This window comes from Macrotis lagotis, chromosome 2 (assembly GCF_037893015.1).
Source record: "Macrotis lagotis isolate mMagLag1 chromosome 2, bilby.v1.9.chrom.fasta, whole genome shotgun sequence".
Classification (NCBI taxonomy): Eukaryota; Metazoa; Chordata; class Mammalia; order Peramelemorphia; family Peramelidae; genus Macrotis; species Macrotis lagotis.
This window is the reverse complement of record NC_133659.1, coordinates 185,913,806-185,936,667: the sequence shown is the minus strand read 5'-3', so window position 1 is coordinate 185,936,667 and position 22,862 is coordinate 185,913,806. Positions and strand designations below refer to the sequence as shown.

The following is a 22,862-nucleotide window of genomic DNA, read 5'->3' as shown; positions in this document are numbered from 1 at the left end:
AAACACTGTACACCCTAACAGCAACATGGGAGTGATGTTCAACCTTGAAGAACTTGCTCATTCCATCAGTGCAACAATCGGGAACAATACTGGGCTGTCTGCAAAGGAGAGTGGCATCTGTATCCAGATAAGGAGCTGTGGAGTTTGAACAAAGTGCAAGGACTATTCCCTTTAATTTAGAAAAACACAGATATCTTATTGTCTGATCTTGTTACCTCTTAGACTTCTTGTCTCTTCTTTAAGGATATGATTTCTTTCTCATCACACCCAATTTGGATCAAGGCACAACATGGAAATAAAGTAAAGACTGACAGATTGCTTTCCGTGGGGGGGGGGGGGAGTAAGATTGAGGGGAAATTGTAAAACTCAAATAATATCTTTAATAAAAATAAATTTTAAAAAATTTCCCCCAGCTACTTGAAAAAGCAAGTTTCAACATTTACTTCTAAAGCCTTGAGTTTCAAATTCTCTCCTTTCCTTCCACTCTACTCCCCCCATTGAAAAAGTAAGTTACTTGGTATAGATTAAAAATGTGTGGCCATGAAAAACATTACTACAATAATCATGTTGTAAAAGTAAGCATAACCTCCTCGTTCTTCACAAAGAGAGAAACCTCAAGAAAAATAGAGGAAAAAATATGCTTCAGTCTATATTTAGACACCATTAGCTTTGTCTTTGGTATGGATAGCATTCTTTATCATAAAACCATCAGAGAAATTGCTTCAATATTTTTTCCTCCAAATTGCTATTGCTAGCTGTATTTCCCTTAATCCTATTCCTCCATCCCCATTTATTCTATTCTCTCTCTCTCCTTTCACCCTGTCCCTTCTCAAAAGTATATTGAATCTGACTATCCTTTCTCATAATCTTCCCTCTTTTCTGTCACCTACACCACCCTCCTTCTCCTGTCCCCTTTCTCCCATCCCTTTCTTCTCTTTTTTCCTTTAGAGTAAGATAGATTTCTATACCTGAGTATGTAGGTTATTTCCTCTCTAAGTCACTTTTGATGAAAGTAAGACTCATGCATTCTCCCTCACCTTCTTCCTTTTCCACTCCACTGAAAAAGCTTTTTCTTGCCTCTTTTATGTGAAATAACTTACCCCATTCTACCTCTCCTTTCCCTTTCTCCTAGTGCTTTCCTTTCTCCCTCATTAATGCCATCTTATACCTTTAAATTCAACATCCTCTGCCTTGTCTACATAACTGCCCTAATAAATGAGAAGGTTCAAAGTGTTATTAGTAACTTCTTCCCATGCAGGAATACAAGAAGTTCAAGTTCATTAAATCCCTCATAATTTGTCCTTCCTGTCCACCCTAAGTTTCACCTGAGTCCTGTACTTGAAGACTAGACTCTCTGTTCACCTCTTGATTCTTGATTCTTGATTGTAATCCAAGCTCTTTTGACTTCCAGAATATCATATTCCAAACCCTACAAGCCCTTAATGTAGAAGCTGCTAAATCCTGTGTTATCCTTTCTGTAGCTCCATGATATTTGAATTATTTCTTTCCAGCTGCTTGCAATATGAATTTCTCCTTACCTTGGAAGTTATGAAATTTGGTTATAATATTCCTGGCAGTTTTCATTTTGGGATCTCTTTCAAGTGGTAATTTGATGGAATATTTTCATTTCTATTTTACGCTCTGCTTAGAGGATATCAGGGAAATTTTCCTGGAAAATTTCTTGCAAAATGAAGTCTAAGATCGTTCAGCTAATCCAGTAATTTTAAAATTATCTTTCCTAGATCTATTTTCCAGGTCAATTGTTTTTCCAATGAGATATTTCACATTTTCTTCTAGTTTTTCATTTTTGTTTTATTGTTTGCTCATAAATACATCACCTTCCCTTATCTCCATTCTACATTTGAAGGAATTATCATTATTATTATTTACATTTTTGCAAGGCAATAGGGTAAAGTGGCTTGCGCAAGGTCACACAGCTAGATAATTATTAAGTGTCTGGGTCCGGATTTGAACTCAGGTACTCCTGACTCTAGGGCCAGTGTTCTATCCACTGCACCACCTAGCTGCCCAATGAAAATTATTTTCTTCAGAGAGCTTTTGTATCTCCTTTTCCATCTGAGTAATTCCACTATTTTTTACTTTTTTGGTTCATTTATTTTATATTATTATAATAATGAAAGTATAATAAATATTAGAGTAAACACAACCCCCCAGCCCCCCAAGAAAAGAAACCTTAAGAATAGTGAGAAAGAAAAAAATATATTTCAGTCTGTATTCAGATTCCAATGGGATGAGTTACCTTCTTTATCATAAATCTACCAGAGAAGTTGCTTCAATATTTCTCCCACAGTTGCTATTACTAGCTGTATTTCTCTACACTCTATTCCTTCCCACCCTCTTTTATTCTATTCTCTGTCTCCTTTCACCCTGTCCCTGTTCAAAAGTGTGTTGTAACTGAGTACCCTCTCCCATGATCTTCCTTCTCTTCTATCACCTACTCCCCCTTCCCTCCCCCCCCCATCCCCTTTATCCCAGCCCTTTCTTCTCATTTTTCTCTAGGGTAAGACAGATTTCTATACCCTATTAAAATGTGTATTGTTTCCTCTCTGAGCCATTTCTGATGAGAATGAAGGTTCACTCATTTCCCCCTTGCCTTGCCCCATTCTACTCCATTATCAAAGCTTTTTCTTGAGTCTTATGTCTTCTTCCTTTCCTTTCTCTTCCTCCCAGTACTTTCCTTTGTTACTCATTGACTCCTTCTTTTTACTATATTATATCATTATATTCAGCTCCTTCCTGTGCCTTGTCTATATATACTCCTTCTAACTGCTCTTATAAATGAGAAAATTCATGAGTTATCAGTATCTTCTTCCCATGTAGGAATACAAACATCATTAAGTTCCTCATAGTTAGTCCTTCTCGTCCACCCCCTCTATGGTTCACCTGAGTCCTGTACTTGAAGACCAAACTTTCTGTTCAGCTCTGGTTGTTTTAATAGGAAAGTTTGAAAGTCTTCTGTTTCATTGAAAATCCATTCTTTTCCCCTGAAAGAGGATGTTCAGTTTGCTGGGTAGTTGATTCTCAGTTGTAAACCAAGGTCTTTTGCCTTCCAGAATATCATATTCCAATCCCTACGAGCCCTTAATGTAGATGCTACTAGATTTTGTGTAATCCTGACTATAGAACCATGGTAATCGAATTTTTTGTTTCTGGCAGCTTTCGGTATTTTCTCCTTGATTTGGGAGTTTAGGAATTTGGCTATAATATTCCTGGAAGTTTTTCTTTTGGGATCTTTTTGAGGAGGTGATCAGTGAATTCTCTCAATTTCTATTTTACCTTCTGCTTCTAGGATTTCAGGGAAATTTTGCTTTATTATTTCTTGAAAAATGAAGTCTAGGCTCTTTTCCTGGTTGACTTTCAGGTAGCTCAATAATTTTAAAATTATCTCTTTTGGATCTGTTTTCAAGATTGGTTGTTTTTCCAATGAGATATTTCACATCTTCTTCTAATTCTTTAATTATTTTATTTCTTCCTGATTCCTTGCAAAGTCATCAGCTTCCTTTAGTTCTATTCTGCATTTGAAGGCATTATTTTCTTCAGAAAGCTTTCTTTATTTCCTTTTCCAGCTGGCCAATTCTTCTTTTTAAGGCATTCTTCTCCTCATTTGTCTTTTGTGTTGCTTTTTCCATTTGGCCTAGACTGGTTTGTTTTTTTTTTTTTAGTTTTTGCAAGGCAAATGGGGTTAAGTGGCTTGCCCAAGGCCACATAGCTAGGTAATTATTAAGTGTCTGAGACCGGATTTGAACCCAGGTACTCCTGACTCCAGGGCCGGTGCTTTATCCACTGCGCTACCTAGGCACCCCTAAACAGGTTTTTAACATATTCTTTTTTTATTTTTTTGCATTTCTTTCACCAAGTTACTGATTTGGTTTTCATGATTTAACTGCATCGCTCTCATTTCTCTTCCTAATTTTCCCTCTACCTCCCTTAATTGCTTTTCAAAGTCTTTTTTTTTCTTTGCAAGGCAGTAGGGTTAAGTAACTTTCCCAAGGCCACACAGCTAGGTAATTATTAAATGTCTGAGGCCAGATTTTAACTCCGGTACTCCTGACTCCAGGGCTGGTGCTCTATCCACTGTGCCACCTAGCCGCCTCTCAAAGTCTTTTTTGAGCTCATTCATAGCCTAAGCCCATTTTCTATTTCTCTTGGAGGTTTTGGATATAGAAGCTTTGATTTTGTCATCTTCTGAATCTTCCATGGGACCAAAATAATTTTCTGAGGTCAGATTCTTCTTTTTCTTTTGTTTTCTCATTTCCTCAGCCTATGACTGAATTATCACACTTCCAAGTCTTGGGGGGCGGTTAGGATACTCTACTGGGACTTTAATTCCTCCAAAATTTTATGTGAGGCTTTGACTGCTTCCTTGCTTGTGCTTTGATATGTGACTGACCACAGGCACTCCCCTCTGCCCTGGAACTGTGAGGAGTGTGTAGTATGGAAGCCCAAACTGCAACCTGGATTTGGGTGTGCACAAACAGCTAAATCCTGCCCCAGAGAGAGCAGAGGGACCTCTGTAGTCTCCCCTGACCCCCTTACCATCTGTGGGCTGTGCTCTGGAGGTGCAGGCTGGCTTCCCTGATTCCTGATGCTAATTCTCACCACAGGGCTGCTCTAAGGCCAACACTCACTCTATACTCACTCTGGTGTAGTGGAGTTCTCTCACCACCCCTTCAAGCTGTTCCCAATTATCCCAGGTCCAGGAGGTCTGGAAACTGCCTCTTCTGCCACAGACCCAGGGGTCCCTAGAGATCTAGGTACTTGGCCTGGCTGTGCTGCTCTCTAGCTGCAACTCTACTTACAGCAGCTTTTTCCCATCCCCTGGTCCCAGTGAAACAGACCTTTCCCGCCAAATTTCTAAGTTGTCTTGGACTGGAAATTGTATCACCCAGTCTTTCTGTGGGTTCTGCCCCTCTAAAATTTGGCTAGAGTCATAATTTGATAGCTTTTGGAGTTTTGGGGGGAATGAGTTTCCAGGAATTCCTGCCTTCACACCGACCACCCCGATTCTGTTTTTTAAGGCATTCTTCTCCTCATTGGCCTTTTGGACTGATTTTTCCATTTGACTCAAACTGGTTTTTAAGATGTTATTTGAGGGGCAGCTAGGTATCACAGTGGATAGAGCACCGACCCTGGAGTCAGGAGTACCTGAGTTCAAATCCAGCCTAGACAGTTAATAATTTCCTAGCTGTATGGCCTTGCGCAAGACACCTTAACCCCATTTGCCTTACAAACCTTAAAAAAAAAGATGTTGTTTGAAAGTATTTTTTGTAGCTCTTTCACCATGTTGTTGACTTGGTTTTCATGATTTTCCTTCATTGCTCCTATTTCTCTTTCCAGTTTTTCTTCTACCACTCTTAATTAATTTTCAAAATCTTTTTTGAGTTCTTCCAGAGTCTGAGACCAATTCATATTTTTCTTGGAGGCTTTGGATTCAGAAGCCTTGACTTCCTTATCTTCTGAGTGAGTATTTTGATCCTTCACAAGGACCAAAGTAATTGTCTATGGTTGGATTTTTTTTTTCTTTTGTTTGCTCATTTCCCCAGTCTGTGACTTGATTTTAACTCTTTGTTAAGATGAGACTCTGCTTCCAAGGTGGAGAATACACTGTATCCAAGTATAGGTAAAGCCACAGAGTCCTGCCTCAAGGATAACAAAAAGACCTCTGCAGTCTGCCCTAGTCCCCTTACTGAGTACTCTGAAAGCAGCTGCCAAGTTGTGCCCTGCCAGGTGGCTCCCCAGGCCTGTTCCTGGTCTCTTGGGGCCAGATCTACACTGGCCTATACTGGACTAGGCTCTGCTCCCACTCTGGTGGAGTAGAGTTTTCCTGTTGATCTTCCAGGTTGTCTTTGGCAATCCTTGAACTGAGAAGACTGGAAACCCACAACCACTGCCACAGACCCAGGTGCCCTGTGGTCTGTTCCTGGATGACTGGAGCCGGTGTGCTCCAGTGAGGCCCAAGCTGTGCTGAGGGTCCCTTTTTTTTAATTTAAATTTATTTTTTATTAAAGATATTATTTGAGTTTTACATTTTTCCCCCAATCTTGCTTCCCTCCCCCCCCCACAGATTGCACTCTGTCAGTCTTTACTTTGTTTCCATGTTGTACCTTGATCCAAATTGGGTGTGATGAAAGAGAAATCATATCCTTAAAGAGAACAGAATTCTCAGAGGTAACAAGATTAGACAATAAGCTATCTGGTTTTTTTTCTAAATTAAAGGGAATAGTCCTTGTACTTTGTTCAAGCTCCACAGCTCCTTATCTGGATACAGATGGTACTCTCCTTTGCAGACAGCCCAAAATTGTTTCCGATTGTTGCACTGATGGAATGAGCAAGTCTGAGGGCCCTTTCTAACCCCAGTGTAACAGAGCCTTCCTGTGGATCTTCCAAATTGTCTTGGGCTGGAAAATTGTTTCATTCAATCTTTTTGTGGGTTCTGCCATTCTAGAATTTGGTTAGTGTAATTATTTGTTGTTGGTTTTCTTTTTTAATTTATTTAAGGCAATAGGTTTAAGAGGTGTGCCCAATTATTAAGTGTCTGAGGTCGGATTTGAAATCAGGCCTTCCCAACTCCAGAGCCGGTGCTCTATCCACTGTGCCACCTAGCTACCCTAACGTCATTATTTTAAAGGTATTTGGCATGGTTTGGGGGAGAGCTCAAGGGAGACCTTGCCTTTACCTTACCATCTTGGCTCCATAATAAATATATTCTTTAAGAAGGTATTTGTAAGGGACAGTTAGGTGGCACAGAAGATAGAACACAGGCCCTAGAGTCAGGAGGACCTGCAGTCAAATCTGGCCTCAGATATTTAATAATTGCCTAGCTATGTGACCTTGGACAAATCACTTAACCCCATTGCCTTGAAAAAAACCTAAAAAAAAAAAGATATTTTTACAAGTTGTTACCAATGATGACATTACCATTTTTTGCATTTTTATCACTAGCTGCATTTTGTAAGGTAATAGATAATCCAGGGTCTTGAGTTAGATGAGTTAATAATATTTATTTTTTAAGGTTTTTTGCAAGGCAATGGAGTTAAGTAGCTTGTCCAAGGTCACACAGTAGGGAATTTTTAAGTGTCTGAGGCTGGTTTTGAACTCAAGTCCTCCTGACTTCAGGGCCGGTGTTCTATCCACTGTGCCACCTAGCTGCCCCTGTCAATACTTTTTATTACGGAATCTAAAATTGGGAAAGATGAAGGTAATTGGTTGTAAATATTATACCAGAAGTTATAAAAACAATCCCTTCCTTTAACAATCTTCTTTAACAATTGCTTCCCAATGTTCTTTTTGTTCTAAAAGGACAGCTGATTAATAGTAACTTAGACACCCAACATCTGACTGTCCTCATTCTTTAGGGAGGAAGCAAGTGTCCTTACTGTAAGTTTTGTAGAGTCAAGCAAGATTTAATTAAATATTTGGGGATTAAAGCCAATATTGTAATTTCATTTTGTAATGTACACAAAAGCTTAGAAAGAAACCACTCCCTTGTACAATTAGAAATGCTATTATCCTTAAGACAGCAATTTAACTGAATGAGTTCCAGGTGGGTTTTAGAATGCCACATAATTTCCTTTCTTTTCTTTTTTCTTAAAGATAAATTTATTTATTTTACAAACATTTGTAATCCATCCTTCCCATTTCACTCCCTCATTGAACTCAAAGAAAAAAGAAAAGAAAAAGCATCATAACCATGCAAAGTCCTATAAACCATGCAAAACTCACATTATCCATATTTTATTTCAAGTTCATCATGTCTCTTCCAGGAAGTTTCATCTTCAGGTTTTCAGTTTTGTAGTATATCATTGCAATGGTTCTAAACGCTTTCAAGATTAAATTTCCTCTACAAAGGCATTATTATAGAACTTGTTCTACTTCTATCCACTTCACTCTGATTTAGTTCATAGAGGTCTCTTAGGTTGTGCATTTCATAATTTCTTATGGCACAATAATAATTCATTAAATTCAAATACTACAATTTATTTAGTCACTACCCTTTAGTTTCCAACTTTTGGCTTTCACAGAAAGAGCTGTGTATACCCATTTCTTTTTTCTTTGATTTCTTCGGAATACAATCCTAATAGAGGGTAGATATAGCTAAGTTGAAGGATATATATAGTTTAGTAATTTTCTGGCATAGTTCCAAATTGTTTTCTAGAATGACAAGACCAATTTGTAGCTCTAACAAGTGTACTAACATGCCTGTTGCCTTATAGCCCAGGCAATATTTGTAATTTTCTTCTTTTGTCATCTTTGACAATCTGATAGGTAGGAAGTAGAATCTCAAAGTTACTTCAATTTGCATTTTTCTAATTATTAGTTATCTGGAGTGTTTTTTCATATTTGTTGTTGTTCAGTCATTTCAGTCATTTTTGATTCTTTGTGATCACATTTGGAGTTGCCATTTCCTTCTCTAGCTCATTTTATAGATGAGGAACCTGAGGCAAACAGGAGTAAATGACTTGCTTAGAGTCACATCCCTAAGAAGGGTCTGGGTTTGGATTTGAACTTAGGTCCTTATGCCTCTCTATCCACTTTCCATCTCTTTCTCTGTTGGCACTCTATCCACTGGACTACCTAGCCACCCCATTAAATTGCTGATAGCTTAAGATTTTGTTCTTTGAAAACTGTTCATATCCTTTGACCTTTGATATATTAAAGAATGATTCATTCATAAATCTGTTTCATAGAAATCTTGAAGTCTTCATCAGGGAAATTTTGCTGCTAAGATTTCTTGCAGTTGTGTTTCTCCTTCTAACTTATTTATATCATACATGTTTGTGTAAAAACTTTTAAAAGTGCATATAATCAAAATTTCCCATTTTATCTTGCATGTTCATTTAGTCATGAACTCTTTCCCTCTTCAAGGACTAGAAAGATAATATCTTCCTTATTACTATAATTTATGATCCATGTAATTTCTGCACTAGGCAATCACATAAGAACTCTCATCTCTTCTTTAATGACTGAGACACTCCAGTGGAAGAGAGCATACTGTAAAGTTCAGAATTTCTTGAATAACCAGCTGCAGGCCATAAATGATGTCACTCATCAATGTTGGCCTGATATTTAAACAAAGATTCAGGAACCCCTTTTGATCTATGGCCATGAAGCCATGCCTGGAGGCACTCAAGCCAGAGTGATAATTTTCAAAATATACCTCCCATGCCTATGGACACTTTTAGCAAGCCTGTACCCTGATTCAGAAGTCCTGCAAAGTTTGCTTGTGGGACTTAGTTGTCCATTGTAATGTATGGAAGGGCAAGTCCCTGAGGAACCTAATCTATTTAGAAATATTCTTGGAAAAAATTTTTTAACTAAAACAAACAAAAAAAGAAATAGCCTTAGAATAAAGCCAGATATTTATCATAGAATAAAGAATTAGGATGAATTTTACAACCATCCAGCTGTTGTTGTTCAGTCATTTCTCAGACATGTACAATAATTTTTGACCCAATTTTGGCAAAGATACTGGAGTGGTTTGCCATTTCTTTCTCCAGCTCATTTTGCAGATGAGGATCTGAAGCAAACAGAGAGAAGTGACCTACCCAGGGTCACACAGCTAGTAAATATCTGAGGCCAGATTTGAAGGCAAATTTTTCTGATTTCATCCTGGCTCTATCCACTGCACCTTTGAACTGTCTTCATTCAGTTGTAGGGTAAACAAATATTAGAGATGAGGATGTAATTGCAGTACATAATATCTAATGGGTTGATCAAAGACTAAAGAGTATATTTTCCAGGTAAGAAAAATATTAGAAGAATCAGCATATGCATTAAGAATATCTATTTTTTTGTAGCTGTAGCTAGGGGGACAGACTTTCTATTGTCCAGCTGACCTAGCAGAATAATTTCACTTTTAATTTCTAATTGCTTTTGCAATAAGTTTCTCTAACCAAGGTCCTATATTTAAGATACATAAGGAAATTATTCAACTGTATAAAATTAAGACCTATTCTCCAATATATCAGTGGTCAAAGGACATGAACAAGCAGTTTCCAAAGAAAGAAATGCAATTTTGTAAAAAAAAATTCTCCATATCATTAGTGATTGGGAAAATGCAAATTAAAACAACTTTGAGGTTTCACTTTATGCCCATGACAAAAGAGGAGAAGGGCAAAGGTTGGAAGGAGCTGTAGGAAACTGGTACACCAGCATGCTATTGGTGAAGCTGTGAATTGGTTTAGCCATATCTGCAAAGCATTTTGGTACTCTGCCCAGAATGTGCATATTCTTTGACTCTGTTGTACTACTTCTAGGACTCTATACAAAAGAAATCCAAGAACAAAGAAACAAGGATATATCTATATCTGTATCTATATCTATCTATCTATCTGTATGTGTATATATATATATATATATATATATATGAAGAGAGAGAGAGAGAGAGAGAGAGAGAGAGAGACATAAATAGTAGCTCTTCCTGTGAGAGCCAAAATTGATAACTAAGGAGATGTAACTCATATTGGAGAATGATTAAAAAAGTTGTGGTGGGGGCAGCTAGGTGGCGCAGTGGATAAAGCACCCGCCCTGGAGTCAGGAGTACCTTGGGTTCAAATCTGGTCTCAGACACTTAATAATTACCTAGCTGTGTGGCCTTAGGCAGGCCACTTAATCCCATTTGCCTTGCAAAAACCTAAAAAAAAAAAAGTTGTGGTAGACGGATGTATTGAAATATTATAGTGCCATAAGAAATTATGAAATAGACAACACCAGAGGAAACAGGATAAATTTCTGTGAAGTGAATCAGAGCAAAGTGAATAAAATAGAATAATTTTATACAATGATAACATTTTAGAGGAAAAATAACTGAAAGATTTTAGAATTCTAATCAGTACCATAAGCTACAAGTTCAAAAGATTAAAGCTAAAACATGTTACCTCCTAATAGAGAGGTGATAATATCAAAAAGCAGAAAGAGATATATTGGACATGAACAATGTAGAGGTTTATTTTGCAGGATTTTGAAGCTATGTTGAGGGCTTCAATTTTATCTACCTTTTATATCTATTTCAATGTAACTGGGATGGTGGGAGAGACCGTTTAATAAAAGTGTTGAATTAAATTAATAATTGAGAAAATAGTTACATTTACCTTAAATTGGACCACTTTGATCCCAGTTAACTTGGCATTAGCAAAATTTAATAGACTTCTGGCTACTATTCAAAAGATTAAAGGGCTAGAGAATCAAGTAGGTTTGAATTCTGTATTTTTAAATATTTTTTATTTATTTCATTAAATATTTCCCAATTATGCCTAAAGACTTTTAACATTAATTTTTTTGATATTTTATTTTAATTTTTCCAATAACATATCATGAAAGTCTTTCAACATTCATCCTCCGGCATATTCTTAAGTTACACAATTTTCCACCACCCTTCCTTTCCACCCCCACCACCAGTGGCAAACAGTTCAGTAAAAGTTGTACATGTACATCCATGTTCAACATATCCACATATCAGTCATTTTGTGTTTGAGGAATTAGGAAAAGCAAGAAAACCATGGTATAGGAAGGAAAACATAAGAGAATTAACTTTAATTTTTTAGGAGGTTTGAATTATCAGGGCAGCTAGGTGGCGCAGTGGATAAAGCACCAGCCCTGGAGTCAGGAGTACCTGGGTTCAAATCCGACCTCAGACATTAATAATTACCTAGCTGTGTGGCCTTGGGCAAGCCACTTAACCTCATTTGCCTTGCAAAAAAACTAAAAAAAAAAAGTTTGAATTATCAAATTCTCTCCCTCCCTCCAATCCCTTTCCCATCTGTTGAAAAAGGAAAGCTATATAATATTGATCATACATGTGAAATTAAAAGATATGGTTCAACATGTACTCAGAGTTCATCAATTCTCTGAGGTTGGAAAACATTTTTCATCATGTGTCCTTTGGAATTATATTTAGTTGTTGTCTTGATGAGAATAACTCAATTTTTCACAGTTCATCATTCTTACAATATTGCTGTCATTGTGTACAATTGAACCCTGCATAGTCTTCCTTATCTGCACTGTTATAACCTATAGGCTATTATATATGCAAGATAATGCCTTCAATACTGCTATAGCTTCTAGAATGATTATTATCTTATTGCTTTGATATATTTATTAGATTAAGGTAAAAAACTAAGGATTTCACATTTATAATAGTGACTAGAAAACATGAATCTTGCTACTGATACACAGATACGAAATGAAGTCTTAGAATTAATGAACATAGATGAGGCTTGAGAAATTTGTGCTGGGGATAAAAGGGGTAGAATTGGAAGCAAACTCACTCTCCCTCCATAAATAATGATCCCTCTATTAGAAAATACAAAGGAAAACATTTTCTCAGCACCTTAGTCTGAAACCTTTAAACTATTCACAATGAAAAACCTTATCAATTTTTCTTTAGCTCTCAATTGTCTGAAACTGAAATCTTTTTATTTCATTCTTATTAAAGGCCTAACCAGTTTCTAATAGGATCTCTACAGATCAGCCCAGGTAGACCACCTCCATAAAGTGATTAGGATAATGATCAGCTGGTAAAGCAAATCCTTGGAGGGAGTAGTCAAAGAAGTACTAAATAGTTTTAGGAAAATGATTCTCCAAGAGTGTGCCAAAAGTTAAGCAACTGTTGTTTTGTTTGAGCAAGCAAAATGTTAACTAAACTGTCACCATAGAGTTATAAATATTTAAAAAAAAAATCTCATTGTGGAATTTTGTTCTGTGAAAGAATACTATCAATTGTAACTCAAAGATGACATGTTGGAGTGATTTTTTTTTCAAATCTATGTGCTTTGGTGGTCCAGGCTAGGTGGTTAGGGGGCTAGAGCTTGGATTCAGGAAGACTTCTCTTTAAACACTTACTAGCTGTGTGACCTCGGCAAGTCACTTGAGCCTGCTTACCTCAGTTCCCTCATTTGTAAAATGAACTGGGAAAGGAAATGGCAAACCAGACCAGTATCTTTGTCAAGAAAACCCCAAATGGGGTCATGGAGAGTCAGACATGAATGACCATACTGTAAATGTGATCATTCAGCCTCTTCTTAAAGACCTCCAAGGAGAGAAAATCCACCATCTCATGAGGCATTCTGAATTGTAACCAATTCCACCTTTAAACAAGTTTCATCATTAGGAAGTTTTTCCTGAAATTAATCCTAAATTAGCCTCTTTATAATTTCTACCCTTTGCTCCTGATTGTTTCCCCAGAAAAAACAAAATAAACATGATGTCTTTTCCTCTTCTATGTGGCAGCCCTTCAAATACTTGAAGACAGTTTCATGTGTCTCCAGAGTTATCTCTTTGCCAAGTTGACTATCCCCAGTCTCTTTACCCTAACCGTAAGAAATGGTTCCTTACCCTGGTTGACCTCCTTTGTACAGCTTATCAATGTCCTTCTTAAACAGAGGCATGCAGAACTGAACATGATATTCCAGATATGGTTTAGCTGAGGAAAAACAGAGTGGGATGGCCATCCCACTCTCATTCCTGGAAACTGACTTCACGTAGCCCAAGATCACATTCAATTTATGGACTGCCAAGTTACACCAACTCATATAGAACTTGAAGTCCACTAAAATCCCCAGATCTTTTTCAGACAAACTGCCATCTACTCGTACATCAAGAATGAAATAGGATTTAGGTTCAGAATGTCAACAGAAAGTTGATAATATAGGACTGATGCTCATAAGAGAGACTCTCATTGGATCTATATAACTGGTAGTTATTTGCATGGTTAACTAAACCCAAGAGAGCTAATGAAGTCATAGAGTGTAGAGACCTTGATCTTGTATCTCATTTTTCTTCTTAAAGTCACCATCACTAACTCAATTTATTCCCATCATGTATCCCCATTGCCCCCAACTTATTTAGCATTTCCGTCATTCCCTGATCATAGACTCAAATGGATCTGTGATCTCATTGGTTTGGAAATTCTTCCAGAGATGTAGACCATCACCTACGCTTACACTCTTGTCTGCCTCCAGGTTTGCCACAATGAGCTGAGGCCTTTCTCCTGACTTGTAAGGGTATGAGCAGAACACTCTGGTTGTCCACAAGCCTTGTCTTCTCCATTTGACCAGCCCTTCTTCTTTGTATGACATTTCTGACTCCTGTTCTGTGGAGTTCCTCATTGTTGTAAGACTGCTGTGTTCCAAGTCTATGCCATACAGCAATACTGGTAGATTCTTGGTATTGTTCCAGAGAACACTTGGAATTATTAAGCATGTTTCTCAATTTCCCTGAGGCAATCCAGCCCATTCTCCTCTGCCTTTCCAGCTCTGGGTGAGGGATGGGAATGGGAAAAGGGAAGCAAATAAACCATTTATAGAGTCTTTACTGTGCCAGGCTTTGTGACAAGTAGATTTACAAAATATTATTAAATTACAATAGCCCTTCAAACTAAGTGCTATTATCATCATCATTTTACAGTTGAGGAAAGTGAGGCAGACAGAGACTAAGCAGTTTTTTTTATTTTTTTATTTATTTAAGGCAATGGAGTTAAGTGACTTGCCCAAAGTCACACAGCAGCAAGGCAATTATTAAGTGTCTGAGGTCGGATTTGAACTCAAGTACTCTTGATTCCTGGGCTGGTGATCTATCCACTGCGCCACCTAACTGAGAGGCTAAGAAGTTTACAAAATAACCAATCTGATCTCACAATAATCCATTTTATAAATGATAAAAACAGCAAAGGTAAAGTGACCTGCCCCAAATCACACAGTCAGTAAATGTCTCAGAAAGAATTTGAACTCTGGTCTTCTTGAATCCAGGCCCAGCGTTTTATCCTCTAAGCTATCTAACTGTGTCTGAGCCCAATTTCTTGTTGATCATTCTATCCCAGAAATACATACTGATGGACAATCTCTCATCCAATTGCATGTTGTAATTGAAGCAAAAGACATTCTCCATTCACTTGTCTTTCCTCTGTAAATTGTCAGACTAAACTCTTAAATGACTATGGATCTCTTTCCAAAAGCTGTGCAATGTTCTGAGATTTCATACAATCTAAAGACTTAAACAATATTATCACGTGACTTTCTGATTTTTATAATATAACCAAATTAACTGATTAGAGATAAGTGACTAATAAAATAATTTACATTTATAGAGAGAAAAATAAAGAGAAAAGTATATCTTAAAACTAATTTATTGGCAATGTATAACATGGAACCAATATAAAGACTAACAAAATGCCTTCTGTGGGGGGGTGGGGGAAGCAAGAATGGGGGGAAAATTGTAAAACTCAAATAAAATGTTTCTAAAAAAACTAATTTATCGGGGTGGCTAGGTGGCACAGTGGCCAAAGCACTGGCCCTGGAGTCAGGAGTACCTCAGTTTAAATCTGGCCTCAGACACCTAATAATTACCTAGCTGTGTGACCTTGGGCAAGCCTTAACCCCATTTGCCTTGCAAAAAACTAAAAAAAAACCCAACAACTAATTTATCTGTATTTTCACCAATATCTGGGATACATCTAATAAATATACAATGATTCCAAACTGTATGAGAGTAGGTGTCATTTAATGTCATCTAATTACACTGTCATTGACAAATTGAAGATTTTGGAAGATCTCACTATCCATGAGGAATTCTTCAATCTAACACTCTCTCCTGGACCCCTTCAATCCCTTACAGTGCAATGTGCCTTTGCCAAGCACACATCCATCATGTTCTTATGCAAATACTAATTGTCATTAGCACTGCAATACCTGACAACCAAATCAGCCACAAAATAATGTTTCTTGTTGCCTTTGGACATGAGACAAAACTCATGCTGACAGTCTTTTTCTTTGATTCTCAACAGTGTCTGTGAGTCATCCTTCAGGATAGCTCCCAATTTCCTTGTTTCTTCAGGTTCTATTTATAGCAATAATATAAGATTTTGGTAATGTTGTCTACTCATTGGACTGCTACCTCACATTTAAAACATCAACAGTTTATGGATAATCTTAAAACTATTGATTTTAGGACTTTCTGCTCAGTTTCTTTCAATATTGCCCTTTTTACTGCAGAAGGGTGGATGGAGGATAATGAAAATTGAAGCTTTCTTTTAATTTTTGTTCTGATTCATTGGCTGTTTCATTTGTCACTTACAGGTGATATCCTTCTCCACACTTAACTAAGTTGGTTCTCAGAAAAATGGATGGGGTCATGTTCAAAGCCTTTCCAGAATAGTGGAAACTGCTGGAACTTGTTGCTTGTCCTTCATTTTTGAAGAGGACCAATGACATCATGATGTTGGGTTAAAATAGTGGATGATGGATTAATTTCTTAACTTGTTCATGAATTGGATTTAAATGAGCTAGAACTTCAAAAAGTTATCAGCCTCACTCTCTCTTCGAGAGTCATAGAAGATCAGTTACAGTACAAAAGTCAAAATGAGTAGAAATGACTCAAGATGCAGTGGTTGGTCTTGGTTCTTCTACTGGTAGACATCAAGAACACAGGATCACCTGGATGACAAGGAGACATTGGATTTGGATTTTGTGAAAGGTGTTCTTGATAAAATAAAAATTGATCCTTAAAACTAAACAATAATATGTTAACTTCTTGTTTTTCCTAAAAAGCACATAGACTGATATTGTGTGTAACCTAATTTAAATACAATAAACTGATTAAGTTTCATTGATACTCTAAAGACTTGAATATTATCAAACGACTTTCTGATTTTTATAATATAACCAAAATAGCTTATTAGCACTAAAATAATTTACATTTATGGAGAGAATGATAAGGAGAAAAGCATACTTTAAAGCTAATTTATCTGTATCTTCTCCAATATCAATATTTTCTCCATTATAAATGTATGCATAGTCCCACTTGATTCAGGACTATGTGAGAGTAGGGGTCATTTAATGCCAGACAATGCTAGAAGTCCTGGAGCACTCCTTCTCTATTTCATTTGTGAGATCATTTTCTTTCTAGTTCTCTTTCCTTGTGTTCAAAAGCAATCTAGGGTACGTTCTATAATATGTTCAGAAATTACCAGAATTGCAAAATTAAAAAATTACTATCTCTAATTGTTATATAGTTTCCATTCTGGGGATTAGGGAAATCTCCCTCTTGATCTTAAACCCCTAAACTCATGAGTTTAGATAAAAAAAACCACTGTTAATTGCAATTTAGTTTATTGTGCTATCTATTAATAGTATAGAAAGTACAGATAGTAATACAGTAGGCTGCAATATAAATTGCAACCAGGGTTGATTTCCCCCCCACCTTTCCTCTACTCACCCACTTTTCCTTTTCAATGATCAGAGAAGGAAAGGAAATCTAAATAGTAGTCAGACAGGGAAAGAGAGCTTCCCTTGTGCAACATTCCATGAAAGCATAAGTATGAAGCAGAGAGGAGCCATGGGCTAGACATTACTCATTTCCTAAACTATCTTTTGTTTTTGATGTTGGATCTGTCCTCTATTCCCAGTCCACTTTCTCATATTTCTTGCTCTTGCTCTCATCTCCCTTCTTCCTCTAGTTCACAAAATCTCTTTTCTTGATTTTATGTGATAGATACCTTGCTTCTGCCCCTAGTATCATCACCTCTATTTCCTTCCTTTGCGGAAAGTTGGATATGTGTCCATTGCAAGCTCTCTGAAGGGCTTGGCAGGTCAAGAATGGTACTAGATTTGGTCATGTTTTCTCTTTCTTGCATCTGTACTCAAACAAAAAGATGACCCAGCAGAATCAAAAGCCCCTGAAATCTTGGGAAATTCTGGGTAATAAAAGTATCATTCCCATGTGTCACAGTCTAGCCTACCAAGTCTTCATGGCAACATCTCTGGGAAGAGGGGTTACATAAGTTTATCAACTTTTTTGCATCTTAATCTTTGCCACTAAAGTCCTAAAGTCCTATGCTTAGGACTATTAAACATAGATTTTCATTCACTCAAATCTATCTAACTTGGCATTTGGTAAGAGTTTAGTTCTAACTGATATCAAAATCAAGAATTTTGAGTTCATTTCTATTTCTTGTCAAATAATTAGATTCATCCCACTGAAGTTTTGACCTTCCAGGTGGCTGTATATCAAATAATTTAAATATAGAAAATATAAAAATATTTTAATATTATTCATTCCTACATAATAAGCACTTGTTGAATATTTATCATTTCCCCTTTCCCCTTTTACTCTAAGCTTCCTGAAGGCAGAAACTATGTGTTTCTATACACAGGACCTAGGAAATACCTTATACATTAGTATTTAATAAATGTTTCCTGAATAATTCTTCAATTTCAGTAGATAAGGTCGTGATAGATATTTGGGGAGAAATTCTGACTTCCATGAAAGGGTTGATGGATCTCATAGTATCCTAGATAAATAAAGTTTTAAATTGATAGAGCTTTATTGTTTCCAAATATTTCAATTGATAATGTTATGTAATGTACACCACCTTGCACCAGAGGGCACTCAGGGATTTTAGGCAGGTTCTCTTGACTTCTCAGGCTCTCAGAGTAGCTTATTGTCACACTTTGACAATATGGGTATATCTACTACATAAATTTAAAATTTTTTTAAGTTTTTACCATCCAATCAAATACTAGGGTAATGGCCCCTACATCAATTCTTCTTAATTGAACTTGACTTGTTACATTTTACTTAAATTCACTTAGAACATACTTTAATAATAAAGGTTTTAATCAAAATGGTAAAAATAAATTGTAGTAGATTAATATCAATATACCCAGCATAAGCATTTTCAAACCTTGACTCTTATTCTCTTCCCCAGCTTCAACCCTCCAAAGTGGCAAGAGCAAAATCCTGGAAGTTCACTTCTCTACTACTGCTAACTAGGAGTGGACCAACGAGTCACCAAACATTGTAGTTCTGCTCCCTATCTTCAACTCTTTTTTTCTTTTGTTATGAAGTATAAACATTTACTTCTGAGTATGGGGCAGGGGGAATAAAACATAGCTATGCTCACACACAGTTCCATCAAGGCAACCAGAGGGAGCAGTGAATGGGCTATTGTGAGCAGGGTGCCATTTCTACATCTCTTTTCATGTTCAAATTCAATCTTTCATTAAAAACAATCAACCAACCAACTAACCTATTCCATGCTTGTGACCAGGGCTCTGTAGGGGGATATACAATAGTAATATACCAGTTATCTGAAGGAGCCTAATCTGGCAATTCAAAACAAATAGAGAACAGCCAAGAACCAGAAAGAAAAAAGGAGGCCTATGAGCAACCCACATGGATGTCACTAAACACACATGCCAAAACTCATGCACTTTACTCATAGGGAAGTCCCTCAGGCTCTCCCTCAGTACCTGTTTTAGAAACAATTCTAATAAGCTTGGTTATCCAGTTTCCCCACCCACAATTGTTTAGAAGCAGCCAATTACAAAGTTTAGGAGGAAACAGAAGACTAAGAGGTAGGTATGGTGATGATCATAAAAAGTGACAAGGAAGAACACAGATGTTTAGAAGGCAAATGCAGCATCCCCTTGTAACAAAAACTCAAATTGGATTTACCTGAAACACTGGAACAAACAACCTCATTCACCTCCCTAGCACCTATGGGCTTCACTGTACTCAACATGCTATCTACAACATAATTTGTGTTCATAAATAATGATCCTGAGTCAATTGAGTTCAACAAAGCACCTAAAGATATACAATATTTGTATTGTATAATATATAGCACAATATATGTTATCTGTATAATATATAAAATATATGAATATTATATACAATCTAATCTGTTGTAAAACATATATAAATGTAAATATATTGCTGTATTAGGTACTTAAGGAGATACAAAGATGAATAGGAAATAGTCCTTACCCATTAAAGTTTATACTCTGGTAGGACACATGTATGCAAATCTTTTTTACAGATACAAATCATTTCCAGCTAGAATCAAGGAAGACTTCATAAAAGAGATGATATTTCAGATGGGTTAAGATTTGGACAGGCTGAAACATGAAGAAAGAACATTCTAGGTAGAGAAAATAATAGCTTCAAAAGTAAGCTAGAAAAAGTATATGGCATATTTTGGGGGGAAAGTTCATGGTCCAGTTTGGTTTGGGTACAAGGGAATAATGAGAGCTATTTGGAACTATGCCCAAAGGGCAACAAAAATGTGCATACCCTTTGACCCAGCAATACCACTACTGGGTCTATACCCTGAAAAGATGATGAAAAAGGGTAAAAACATTACTTGTACAAAAATATTTATAGCAGCCCTGTTTGTGGTGGCAAAGAATTGGAAATCAAGTAAATGTCCTTCAATTCGGGAATGGCTTAGCAAACTGTGGTATATGTATGTCATGGAACACTATTGCTCTATTAGAAACCAGGAGGGATGGGATTTCAGAGAAGCCTGGAGGGATTTGCATGAACTGATGCTGAGTGAGATGAGCAGAACCAGAAAAACACTGTACACCCTAACAAGCAACATGGGAGTGATGTTCAACTTTGAAGAACTAGCTCATTCCATCAGTGCAACAATCGGGAACAATATTGGGCTGTCTGCAAAGGAGAGTGGCATCTGTATCCAGATAAGGAGCTGTGGAGTTTGAACTAAGTGCAAGGACTATTCCCTTTAATTTAGAAAAAAACATATATCTTATTGTCTGATCTTGTTACCTCTTAGACTTCTTGTCTCTTCTTTAAGGATATGATTTCTCTCTCATCACACCCAATTTGAATCAAGGTACAACATGGAAACAAAGTAAAGACTGACAGATTGCTTTCCGGGGGGGGGGGGGGGGGAAGCAAGATGGGGGAAATTGTAAAACTCAAATAATATCTTTAATAAAAATAAATAAATAAAAACAAGGGAATAATGAGGAGTAGAAGGCAGTGCTGGAAAGGTGTGCTGGGAATACATCATGGATCTTTGAAAATCAGGTTGAAAAGCTGGAACTTTTTTTGGCAGGCAATGAGGAATCACGAAGACTTCTGAGCAAGAGAATGACATGACTGAACCTACACAAAAGGAAAATTTCTACAGGGTTCCTTTTTATGAAATTTACTCTTCTACCATATATTCCACCTTTTCTCTCCCCCTCTCTATGCCTTTGAACTGTCTGTTCTCCAGAACTGGAATTTTTCCCCTCACATTTTTAGAAACTAAGAATCCTCGGTTTTCTTTAAGACTCAGAGTAAATAGCCGGTTCCTTTCCGGCACCTTCAGACACGTGTAGCGGAGGAAAATGGGCGCCGTAGCCGAGCTTGTGCCTCACGAGCAGATTAAAAAAGCAATAGAAGCTTTAATGAAATATAGAAAGGATGAGCAAAATGCTAATATATTGCTTTTGAATGAGAATGAGAATGTGTTTTTAATGGTGACATTATGGAAAATTCCCCCAAATGGAAAAGAAATCAGAATACCTCTGCCACATGGTATTAGACCCGATACAAAAGAAGTTTGTTTATTTACCAAAGATGAATCCAATTTAACTTCAGAACAGACAGAAAATTTCTATAAGCAGCTTTTGAAAAAGAAGGGAATTACAAGCATTGCTGAGGTCATTCCATACAAAAGGTTAAAACAAGAATATAAACCTTATGAAGCTAAGCGACGCCTTTTGGGAAGTTATAACCTTTTCCTTGCTGACCAAAGAATTAGACGACTTTTACCCTCACACATAGGAAAGCATTTCTATCCTAGAAAGAAAGTACCTTTATCAGTAGACCTCACGACTAAAAATTTGTCAGAACACATCAATAGAATTATCCAAGGAACTTCATTACCAGTCACCAATCATGGTTGTTGCAATACATCACATGTGGGTCACACAGGAATGCCTGGAGATCACCTAGTGGAAAATATTGTTGCTGCTATAGACGTGATTTCAAAAAAGTTGCCAGAGAAATGGGAGAGTGTAAAACTTCTACACCTGAAAACAGAAAAATCTCTTTCCCTTCCAATCTTTTTCTTCATTTGTCTCCCATTTGGATTCTCAGAAAAAGTAAGAAACTAAAGCAAGGCAAAAAAGTGGCCACCAAGGCTGCCCAGACTGCAGTGAAATCTAAAAATAAATGTCCTTTGGATGGCCATGAACTAGAGGCAGAAAAGGAAGATAAAGCTGAACCTGATTTTGAGGATGAGATTCCACAACTACTCCCTATTCAAGCAACACCTCAGAAGTGCCCAAAGAAAGCATCCCTAAAAAAGGAGTCTACAGGAGAGACTCTCAGTGCTGAAACACCACAAGCTAAAACTCGTCTTGGAAAGAGAAAAGCCTCCAAAGCTCTGGAGACTCCAGAACAGATTAATACAGGTTCCATGAAGTTGAAGATGACCCCAGCTAGTGGCAAAAGTAAGAAACCTACAATCAATTCCGCAAAAAACTTGAGAAAAAAAGAGTAATTCCTCAGTAGAGTTTAAACCCTGCATTAGACGCCTGCGAAGTTAAGAGGTCACTTACTGCTCATAACAAAGTAGGGAAAATTGAATGAATTTAAAATGAAGTCTCTTTCTACTTGCTTTTCTAGTTACTTCGCACAGTGGGGGGAAAAATGGTTTTCAGTACCATATCACCGTTTCAATTACCTTAATATGTTGTAGCTTTTGTTCTTGAGCCAGTCTTATGAAGTGTTTAAAATGTCTATTCTACTTGTTTTCTTGCAATGTTATTTAAACCTATTACTTAAAGTTTATTGTCAGATATAATGCATTTGTTCACTGTACTAATAACTTAAAATAATCTAGTCATTCATCAAGGTGATCAGAGAATTAACAAAGGTTAAAGAATTGTTTGTAAAGTTTTTTCCCCCTTTCTCCAATTCTTTATTCCTTCCTTACAACCAAACAAGTCTATAGAGTTAAGTTAGTATATTCAGAATAGACTAGATCTATTGACTGATAATACTGTTTTGGCTTTGATTTTTCATTAAACAGTAAAAATTCATTATGT

The 22,862-nt window shown here is 36.9% G+C and overlaps 1 pseudogene; it reads left to right on the top strand.

The window, feature by feature from the left end:
• Window positions 1–21,155: 21,155 nt before the first annotated feature.
• LOC141510862 (ribosomal L1 domain-containing protein 1-like) lies at window positions 21,156–22,315 on the top strand (annotated as a pseudogene).
• The last annotated feature ends 547 nt before the right edge of the window (window positions 22,316–22,862 follow it).